Here is an 11,546-nt window from a genome sequence, read left to right as displayed (position 1 = left end):
CTGTTGAAAGAAGCGTTCCGTCCACTAGATTATACGTCACAGTAGCAGCATTGCCTTAAAGTCGCAGACCTCATCTGCTGACTGGAGTGGGCAACGCAGTTGAGTAAAATGTAAATTAAATTTTCAGACAAAAGGTAGGTAGGAATCAGGGACGTAGCTAGTCCTAAAATATTAATTAGCCCCCCCCTAAATAATTCAATATCAGTCAATATATTTTTTCTGTGATTTCTTATTTTCGTCAACCGTTCCATCGCATCTTAAACGTCTTACCGGGCCGGCACTAGGACCGGGGGAGGCTGCTGCTGCGCTAGTGACTGTTAGACTTCCTTCAGCAAATATATACTAGGAGAGAGGGGTACCCCTACACAGAACTGAACTGAATCAAAGATGGCGGACAGAAATACTCGGATGGAAGCAAATGTAAGGGATTATAACGTCATAACTAATCATTCCAAAAACATGTACAGTTGACAGGAATGTTAGTTAATGTAGAGACAAACGATTATGCATTTTTTAAATCATAGTTCATTTACGAAAATCGTGATTTAGCCAGCTAGCTGACTAGCTTTATGGGTGTTGTGACATGAGTATGAAATTGTAATTCTGGTTGTTTTAGGAACTCCTGAAACAACCAGCAAACCAGGCTGTCGTTTTGGGAAACAGTGGATGTAAAGAATCTAGCTAGTTGAAGAATTTACTGCAAATTGAATGTACAATTTTGTAAGCTTGCCTTGCTGATATTTACCATGCAGATAGATGAAATCACGTAGCTAGCTATGTTCTTGCTTATTGTGCAGTGGATGATTAAAATCCCTCTATGCCCATGGATGTGTAGCTAGCTATCTAGCCGATCTGTGTATGGACCCAACCGTTTGGTATACATATTAGTTCAGAACCTAGCTATGAACCTCAGCTATCACAGCCAGTTGTATCAACTTCAAAACAGCCTGAATGACATTAATGAAGCCTATGGATTGAGTAGAATATAATATCATGTTGTGCCAAGGATGCAAGTCATATATACATGTAGTTATTACCATGCATGAGATCCCCACATTGTAGCCTGTACATTTAATATATTCACTGATCATGTACTGTACCTTGGCAAATAAATGTGCAGTTTAGGTATGAATGTCTTTGAGATGATTATTCAGTCATATCCAATACCAGGAGTATCAAATTCCAGTCTTTGAATGACACTGTGTCTTCATGTATGTATTACAATTATACACTTCAACAGTGTTTACCAATCTTGGTCCTGGGACATCAATGGTTACACATTGTAACTAATAAACTAGAAACAGGATTTAACTAGTTAATTCATATATACAGAAATATAATGTTAAAAAACAGTACACTACACTTCCTATGCATCATGTAAATACTCCAACACCGGTTCATCTCAACATCTAATGCCCTTCATCTGCATTGATCTGATAAACACAGGATAGGTGGAGTATTTCATCACATTACACTTCATTTCAACCAGTAGAGAATGTGAAACGCTTTATTGAAAAGCTCATTATCCAAGTGTTATAAATACAAGTTCAATCTGTACTTCAATGCACATCTGTTGTGCATTATGAAAGAGGAGGTGAGAGAGGTGTAAAAGACAAAGGGAAAGAGGTAAGCACATAGGAGCAGGGAAGGCAGCACATGATTAATGAATCACAGTGCTACATAAATATTCTCTCAGTTCATCACAATTACATAATAGTGTCTCTAGTCGGCCTAAAGGTTATCTTAAAAGCAGGTGAGGTGGCGATGATGGGACTGGGGGTTGGCATCCTCTCACATCAAAAAATATCTGCAGACGAGAGACAGATGGAGAGAGAGAGCATGTTTAAGCCTTGTGTTTTAATTTTTTTATTCTAACATTGTTAGTCATCAATCAGGAGGTGAAATGCAAAACTGACCTTGGATCATTAACTCTGGGACTACTGCATCTATCTGTATTTCAATGTAAAGCATCTCTTTAATAATACTTCCTGTATAATATAAACTGACCTGGGATCATTAACTCTGGGACTACTGCATCTATCTGTATTTCAATGTAAAGCATCTCTTTCATAATACTTCCTGTTGTCCTGACCAAGTGACCTCTCACCTCTGATCATGCTGTGCCCTCTATGTAGCCAGTTCAGATGCTGTAGGGGTTCACCGACACAGCTGATATAACCTAGAGGATTCAGGGAGAAGGGGAGAGAGGGATGAAGTGAAGGAGAGAGACTGTTATTGAGAAAAGAAGGTAGTTAAAGCCACAGTGTTCAACAGGAATCTGTGTGTGGCCTCACCTGATGTCCACACCACACTAAGTGGCTGCAGAGTACTTTATGCTGAAAAACATGAACGGACACACAAGGACAAACAATATAGCGTAGTTATAGAAATAATGAAGTGTCTTACTAATCTCCATGGTTGGCCCTCTTGCCTATTCTTTGAAGGTGGAAGGAGCCACAGTTATACACCTGAGCCTGCTTACTGCACAACACAATCCATCAATCAGATTGATACATGAGTGTGTAGGTGTGGGTTATAGGGTGTCTAATTGTTCTACATTTCTTCAATATGGGTGATTTAAAACAGCCTGTTTTGTTTTTGCACAGACATCACACCCTTACCTAAACAGCACCCTCACATGAGAAGTAGAAATCAAAGGGAGAGAAACTGTGAATTGAATATCTGCAGTTGACATAGCTAAGTAAATGGAAGAATACTCTTATTGCAATGTGGATGGCTCTTAAAAGAGCCTTTGGTTGTGCATAGTGTAGTCTATGGTGTTGCCAGGGAACAGCACCCTCTTAAAAGAGCCTTTGGTTGTGCATAGTGTAGTCTATGGTGTTGCCAGGGAACAGCACCCTCTTAAAAGAGCCTTTGGTTGTGCATAGTGTAGTCTATGGTGTTGCCAGGGAACAGCACCCTCTTAAAAGAGCCTTTGGTTGTGCATAGTGTAGTCTATGGTGTTGCCAGGGTACAGCACCCTCTTAAAAGAGCCTTTGGTTGAGCATAGTGTAGTCTATGGTGTTGCCAGGGAACAGCACCCTCTTTGAAGAAGTAGGAGGTGAAGATCTCCTGCACACGGATTGCCTCTCTTGCTGCGTTGTTGGACACCGTCCTTGAAACATCCTGCAGAGCAGCAGACTCCTCCTCTGGGACACGGCGGCGAGCTGCAGATCCCCTCCTGGTCCTCGTGTCCATCCTCATGAAGTTACGCAGGACACAGGTAGCCTTCACACATCTGAATTCCTCCAGGAGGCAGTCCCAGATGACCCTGGTCACCCAACCTTGCAGTGCCCTACACGGTAACTGTAGGCAATCGTTTTGAAGGAATCTCCAGTTACAAGGTATCTGTAGGAATACGGAAGACAATGTCATTATTAGACTGTTACATCACCAGGTCATTGTGGATTACAAAAGTATAATATCCCTGATAACAAATCATGATAACATTGGATTGATAGATGCATGGGCACACATATGTACATGTGTAGCATGTGACAATAACAGGATCATATCAAGGATGGCATCACAAATGAATACATAAATACCTCTTGAAGCTTGATGATGAGTTGATCATTTGAATCAGCTGTGCAGTGCTGAGGCAAAAACAACAATGTGCCTCTTTGAGTCCCCAGGACTGAGAACCACTGCTCTTCATTGGGACCTCTTCATATGTAGACTGGCTTTCATAGAGCTCTTTATATACAGTCTTTGGAGTTGGCTAGATAGCTAGCTAACCAACTATATTTGAGTTAGCCTGCACTGTAGCTAGTTAGCTAATAATAGATAGATTTTGAAAATGTAAAGAAAAACTATTTACTTACTTGAAGAGGTTCTCCCAGCCATGTGGACAACTGGAAACAGGGCAGCAAAGTTTGTCCCCAGAGCGTTTTAGAGGATATTACTATTGAACTATGAACCCATTTAATAACCAGACCTTCATACAAACTTGCTCTGCTGAATTCTTGACGGAGTCACAACGGGCGGCCTAAGCGGCACACAGCAGTTTACCGCTATTTATCTAGTGTACATTCACCCTCAGTCACCTTGTCCTAGAGAGATTTACATGGTTATCAAAACGTCACACCAGGGTGAGCCTAAACAAAACACAGCCCTGTGGTGAAAATGAATGGTGGAAAAACGATGTGAACCATTTCCCTGTTTGACCTCTAGTTGTTATGGATATTGTGACTCTACAGCGCCCCACAGTGGACGGGTTACAATATGTTACATTGATAAAGCAGACTTTATTTAACCTCCATGACATCTTGTTTTTACATGACGTTGTAGATTGCAGCGGTATATAGTATGTATTTAGGATGTTTTCAGTGTGTTTTTAACCCTTTCAGACAATGGATTAATTGCAATTTAAAAAAAACAGTACACTAACATTACACTAAGTAAACTCAATTTTGACAGTCCAAACAAAAACACAAATTCTCTGTCAGAAACACAAGTCAGAACACAGCCTCTCTATTCTCTCATGTGCTTTCAGGTCCTCTGACTGGGAAAATGTCTTTCCACAATGAGAGCAGTGGTATGTCTTCTCCTCCTGTGTATTTGTATGTATTCTTTCATGCTCTTTCAGGTACCTTAACCGGGTAAATCTCTTTCCACACTGGGAGCAGTGGTGCATCTTTTTTCCTGTGTGTGTCCTCTGATGCTGGTTCAGGTTTCCTAACTGGACAAAATTATTTCCACAATGGGAACATTGGTACGGCTTTTCTCCTGTGTGTATTCTCTCATGCCTTTCCACGCTCCCTAACCACCTAAAACTCTTTCCACACAAGGAGCAGTTGTAAGGCTTCTCTTCTTTGTGTATTCTCTTATGTGTTTTCAGGCTCCCTAACTGAGTAAAACTCAGGGTGGACGTCTCAGGGTCTGGTTTCCCGGAAGGACTCTTCCTGCTGTCCAAAGGAGAGTCTGGTGTCTCTCCTGTCAAAGACAAACATATTATTTAATTTAACAGAGACCTGAATGGATCCTCGACATGATAAAACTTCCTATGACGTTTAATCTAGAATAGATCCCTCAATAACCTGAAGTCAGTTTTCACAAGTATTATTAAACCGACTTCAAAATGCAGGTCTCTGTGTGCTTCTTAGGATGTCCAGGCAGGTGATTCACTTCTAACTTAAGTCTTGCAGGTGTTTACATGGTTTGACACATCAGGGGTCTAACCGAAGTCTTGCAGGTGTTTACATGGTTTGACACATCTGCCAGGTGATTCACTTCTAACTTAAGTCTTGCAGGTGTTGACATGGTTTGACACATCTGCCAGGTGATTCACTTCTAACCGAAGTCTTGCAGGTGTTTACATGGTTTGACACATCTCCCAGGTGATTTAAAATCTAATTTCAGTACCAGTGTATAAAATATATATTTTTCACCAATGTCATGAAATCCAATTGCAACTCCTCTACGGACTCGGGGGAGAGGCGAAGGTCGAGAGCCATGCGTCCTCCGAAACACGACCCTGCCAAGCCGCACTGCACATCTTGACACACTGCTCGCTTAACCTGGAAGTGATACTGCCTGGATTAGAACCATAAAATGATGCAGCTGATGATCATTAGATTAGAACCAGGGACTGTAGTTACGCCTCTAGTTTCGCCAATGACAAGCATACCCATTACATGATGCAGCCACCACCATGCTTGAAAATATGTAGTCAGTGATGTGTTGAATTTGCCCCAAACATAACGCTTTTGTATTCAGGATATAAAGTTAATTTCTTTCCCACATTGTTTTTCAGTATTACTTTAGTGCCTCATTGCAAACAGAATGCATGTTTTGGAATATTTGTATTCTATACAGGCTTCCATCTTTTCACTCTGTCATTTAGGTTAGTATTGTGGAGTAACTACAATGTTGTTGATCCATCCTCAGTTTTCTCCTATCACAACCATTAAACACTAACTATTTTAAAGTCACCATTGGCCTCATCGTGAAATCCCTGAGCGGTTTCCTTCCTCTCCAGCAACTGAATTAGTGACTGGGTATATTGATACACCATCTAAAGTGTAATTAATAACTTCACCATGCTCAAAGGGATATTCAATGTCTGCTTTTTTTTACCCATTTACCAATAGGTGCATTTCTTTGCGAGGCATTGGAAAACCTCCCTTGTCTTTGTGGTTGAATCTGTGTTTGAAATTCACTGCTCGACTGAGGGACATTACAGATAATTGTATGTGTGGGGTACAGAGATGAAGTAGTCGTTCAGACATCATGTTAAACACTATTATTGCACACAGAGTGAGTCCCTGCAACTTATTATGTGACTTGTTAAGCAAAATCTTTACTCCTGAACTTATTTAGGCTTTTAATTACATTTGTAAACAGTTCCAAAAACATAATTCCACTTTGACATTATGGGGTATTGAATCCATTTAACCCCAGTATCTCTACTTACACATTCATCTTCTGCTATTCACATTCACATTCCCTACCATTCCAGTGTTTAATTGCTATATTGTAATTACTTCGCCACCATGGTCTATTTATTGCCTAACCTCTCTTATCCTACCTTATTTGCACATGCTGTATATAGATTTTCCTACTGTATAATTGATTGTATGTTTGTCTATTCCATGTGTAACTCTGTGTTGTTGTATGTCTCATTGCAAATGAGAACTTCTTCTCAACTAGTCTACCTGGTTAAATAAAGGTTAAATAAAAATACATTTTAAATTCAGGGTGTAACACAACAACATGTGGGACCAGTCAAGGGGGGTGAATACTTTCTGAAGTCTCTGTATTTATAAAACTCCCCCCACCCAGCAATCTAATAGCATCAGTAAAATCTGTTGAAATAAAACCACAGATAAATATACCTAACATAGTACAATCTAATAGCATCAGTCAAATCTGTTGAAATAAAACCACAGATAAATATACCTAACATAGTACATCTATTAAACAATACATCGGAATACATCAGAAATAGTTACACATTATAGATCCATTCATGGATGTACAGGTCTGTTGGATAAACCTCCAGAAATAGTTACACATTATAGAGATCCATTCCTGGATGTACAGGTCTGTTGGATAAACCTTCAGAAATGTCCGCTGCTGATTTCTTCCAGGTGTCCATAGCGGACACCCTGGTCCTGTGAATCCTGGCCGTGGACATATTCTCAGTCAGAAACATAAGTCAGAACACAGCCTCTCTATTCTCTCGTGTGTTTTCAGGTCCTCTGACTGGGAAAATGTCTTTCCACAATGAGAGCAGTGGTATGTTGTCTCCTCCTGTGTATTAGTATGTTGGAAAGGCTTCTCTCCTGTGTGTTTTCTCTCATGCTTTTTCAGAGTCCCTGACCACCTAAAACTCTTTCCACAGTGAGAACAGTGATAAGGCTCTTCTCCTGTGTGTATTCTCTCATGCGTTTTCAGACTCCTTGACCACCTAAAACTCTTTCCACAGTGAGAACAGTGATACGGCGTTTCTCCTGTGTGTATTCTCTCATGCGTTTTCAGGACCCATAACCACCTAAAACTCTTTCCACAGTGAGAACAGTGATAAGGCTTTCCTCCTGTGTGTTTTCTCTCATGCGTTTTCAGACTCCCTGACCACCTAAAACTCTTTCCACAGTGAGAACATTGATACGGCTTTTCTCCTGTGTGTTTTCTCTCATGCGTTTTCAGACTCCCTGACCACCTAAAACTCTTTCCACAGTGAGAACAGTGGTAGGGCTTTTCTCCTGTATGTATTCTCTCATGCGTTTTCAGGCTCCCTAACCACCTAAAACTCTTTCCACAGTGGGAGCAGTGGTGTTGGTTAGGCGTCTCTGGGTCTGTTTCCTCTGAGGAACTCTTCCCGCTGTCAGAGTCTGGTCTCTCTCCTGCCAAAAGACAAACAGATTATTTAGTTAAACAGAGAGACCTGAATGAAGCCTGTATTAAATAAAATTGTCTTCCTATGAGGTTTAATCTAGACTAGATCCCTCAATAACCTGAGGTCAGTCTTCACAACATTACATCATTAAAAATATACTTGGTGACGGTGAGATTTAAAAACAAATGATGTAGAGCTCGAAATCTAATTTCTCAGGGAATGTCATGATGTCATAATAAGAGCTCTATAATAATAGATAATGTCATGGTTACAGGCTGAGCAGAGCTCTATAATAATAGATAATGTCATGTTTATAGGCTGAACAGAGATGGTTGTTTGCCATTCTGTGAGACAATTAAGTTGTGATTTTGTGGTGGGGGGACTCTGATGGTATACACATGTTACAGTTAAGCAATAAGACCCGAGGAAGTGTGGTATATGGCCAATATAGCATGGTTAAAGACTGTCCTTAACCACGACGCAACGCAGAGTGCCTGGATACAGCCCTTAGCCGTGGTATATTGGCCATATATCACAAACCCCTGGGGTGGATTATTGCAATTATAAACTGGTTACCAACGTAATTAGAACAGTAAAAATACATGTTTTGTCATACCCATGGTATACGGCCTGATATACCACGGCTGTCAGCCAATCAGCATTCAGGGCTTTAATCACCCATTTTAAAATGTAGCTTTAACATTATATTATCACATAAATTCCTATAGTACAGAACAACATTTTCAAGTATAGAATTTCAGTAGCATGCTGCTTAAAAACCACACATTCATTAAAAACCTTTAGAGAATTAGAGCACGTTTTTAAGACAGTACTTACTGGTGGTAATCAGATCTCCTGACTCCTCTGTCAATATGACCGTTATCTCTCCCTCTTTCTCCTTCTTCACTCCAAAAACTGCATCCTCCTCTTTCTCTTCCTCCTCTTCTTTTACTGTAACATCCTCCTCCTCTTTCACTCTGAACGAGTCTTCCTCTTCCTTCACTGTAACGTCTTTCTCTTCTTCTTTCACTTGATTGATTAGTGAAGATGTGTAATGAATGAGAATTTAAACTTTACATCTAACGCTGCATTTAAGGCAATGTCATATTCATTCAGTCAAACAAACGCTCTGCAGCGTCTGGTTTAACAGTGATCTACGTTCTATGAAAGCTGCTGGGAGCAAACTGGAGAATAGCTAGAGGAAAACAACGCTAACTGTGCATCCCCAGGCCCTGGTATATCACCAGACTGCATACAAACCTAACTACATCCCCAGTCCCTGGTATATCACCAGACTGCATACAAACCTAACTGCATCCCCAGTCCCTGGTATATCACCAGACTGTACAAACCTAACTACATCACCAGGCCCTGGTATATCACCAGACTGCATACAAACCTAACTGCATCCCCAGTCCCTGGTATATCACCAGACTGCATACAAACCTAACTGCATCCATAGTCCCTGGTATATCACCAGACTGCATACAAACCTAACTGCATCCCCAGTCCCTGGTATATCACCAGACTGCATACAAACCTAACTGCATCCATAGTCCCTGGTATATCACCAGACTGCATACAAACCTAACTGCATCCCCAGTCCCTGGTATATCACCAGACTGCATACAAACCTAACTGCATGCATAGGCCCTGGTATATCACCAGACTGCATACAAACCTAACTGCATGCATAGGCCCTGGTATATCACCAGACTGCATACAAACCTAACTGCATGTATAGGCCTTGGTATATCACCAGACTGCATACAAACCTAACTGCATGCATAGTCCCTGGTATATCACCAGACTACATACAAACCTAACTGCATGCCCAGTCCCTGGTATATCACCAGACTGCATACAAACCTAACTGCATCCATAGTCCCTGGTATATCACCAGACTGCATACAAACCTAGCTGCATCCCCAGTCCCTGGTATATCACCAGACTACATACAAACCTAACTGCATCCATAGTCCCTGGTATATCACCAGACTGCATACAAACCTAACTGCATCCATAGTCCCTGGTATATCACCAGACTGCATACAAACCTAACTGCATCCCCAGTCCCTGGTATATCACCAGACTACATACAAACCTAACTGCATCCCCTGTCCCTGGTATATCACCAGACTACATACAAACCTAACTGCATCACCAGTCCCTGGTATATCACCAGACTGTACAAACCTAACTGCATCCCCAGTCCCTGGTATATCACCAGACTGCATACAAACCTAACTGCATCCCCAGTCCCTGGTATATCACCAGACTGCATACAAACCTAACTGCATCCCCAGGCCCTGGTATATCACCAGACTGCATACAAACCTAACTGCATCCCCAGTCCCTGGTATATCACCAGACTACATACAAACCTAACTGCATCACCAGTCCCTGGTATATCACCAGACTGTACAAACCTAACTGCATCCCCAGGCCCTGGTATATCACCAGACTGCATACAAACCTAACTGCATCCCCAGTCCCTGGTATATCACCAGACTGTACAAACCTAACTGCATCCCCAGGCCCTGGTATATCACCAGACCGCATACAAACCTAACTGCATCCCCAGTCCCTGGTATATCACCAGACTGTACAAACCTAACTGCATCCCCAGGCCCTGGTATATCACCAGACTGCATACAAACCTAACTGCATCCCCAGTCCCTGGTATATCACCAGACTGCATACAAACCTAACTGCATCCCCAGTCCCTGGTATATCACCAGACTGCATACAAACCTAACTGCATCCCCAGTCCCTGGTATATCACCAGACTGCATACAAACCTAACTGCATGCCCAGGCCCTGGTATATCACCAGACTGCATACAAACCTAACTGCATGCCCAGTCCCTGGTATATCACCAGACTGCATACAAACCTAACTGCATGCATAGTCCCTGGTATATCACCAGACTGCATACAAACCTAACTGCATCCATAGTCCCTGGTATATCACCAGACTGCTGTGATGACCCTCCCACTCTGTCTGCAGAATTCTTTCTCTTTGCTCTTGTTTTCCTTAAAGGGATGTCGGTGGGCGGAGCCGGGAGGGTCTTCAGTGAAATAGGACACACCTGGGCTCGGGTGTGTCCCAGGATAAATGCACCTCTTCCCCAGTCATTGAGGAGACTCTCTCCATGCAGACACAGACAGATTTTGGTTGTTTGGGCTCGGGTGTGTCCCAGGATAAATGCACCTCTTCCCCAGTCATTGAGGAGACTCTCTCCATGCAGACACAGACAGATTTTGGTTGTTTGGGCTCGGGTGTGTCCCAGGATAAATGCACCTCTTCCCCAGTCATTGAGGAGACTCTCTCCATGCAGACACAGACAGATTGTGGTTGTTTGGGCTCGGGTGTGTCCCAGGATAAATGCACCTCTTCCCCAGTCATTGAGGAGACTCTCTCCATGCAGACACAGACAGATTTTGGTTGTTTGGGCTCGGGTGTGTCCCAGGATAAATGCACCTCTTCCCCAGTCATTGAGGAGACTCTCTCCATGCAGACACAGACAGATTTTGGTTGTTTGGGCTCGGGTGTGTCCCAGGATAAATGCACCTCTTCCCCAGTCGTTGTTAGTGAGCTGGAGCCCAACTAATGGAGACCAGTTAGAACCCAACTAACAAAACCCAACTAAAACATGACTGCAGAACAAAAGAGACATACAGAATGATGGCAGGGAAAATCCCCA

General features: G+C 42.2%; 1 protein-coding gene and 3 long non-coding RNA genes across 4 annotated transcripts in view; 1 reads left to right on the top strand and 3 right to left on the bottom strand.

Annotated features, from left to right (window-relative positions):
• Nucleotides 1-11,546, bottom strand: part of LOC139548844 (zinc finger protein 180-like) — a 274,302-nt gene that overhangs the window by 165,993 nt on the left and 96,763 nt on the right. The window lies entirely within an intron of this gene.
• On the top strand, nt 361-1,162 carry LOC139550533 (uncharacterized). Its single transcript, XR_011670066.1, has 2 exons — nt 361-420; nt 617-1,162. It is a non-coding gene; the product is annotated as an uncharacterized lncRNA (long non-coding RNA).
• LOC139550447 (uncharacterized) lies at nt 1,494-3,346 on the bottom strand. The gene is made up of 2 exons (XR_011670041.1): nt 2,108-3,346; nt 1,494-1,807 (listed from the first exon to the last, which is right to left on the bottom strand). It is a non-coding gene; the product is annotated as an uncharacterized lncRNA (long non-coding RNA).
• On the bottom strand, nt 6,741-8,865 carry LOC139550645 (uncharacterized). The gene is made up of 2 exons (XR_011670101.1): nt 8,678-8,865; nt 6,741-7,847 (listed from the first exon to the last, which is right to left on the bottom strand). It is a non-coding gene; the product is annotated as an uncharacterized lncRNA (long non-coding RNA).

Source organism: Salvelinus alpinus, chromosome 2 (assembly GCF_045679555.1).
Source record: "Salvelinus alpinus chromosome 2, SLU_Salpinus.1, whole genome shotgun sequence".
In the NCBI taxonomy this organism is placed as follows: Eukaryota; Metazoa; Chordata; class Actinopteri; order Salmoniformes; family Salmonidae; genus Salvelinus; species Salvelinus alpinus.
The sequence above is the reverse complement of the archived record's forward strand: the minus strand, read 5'-3'. Positions and strand labels throughout refer to the sequence as shown.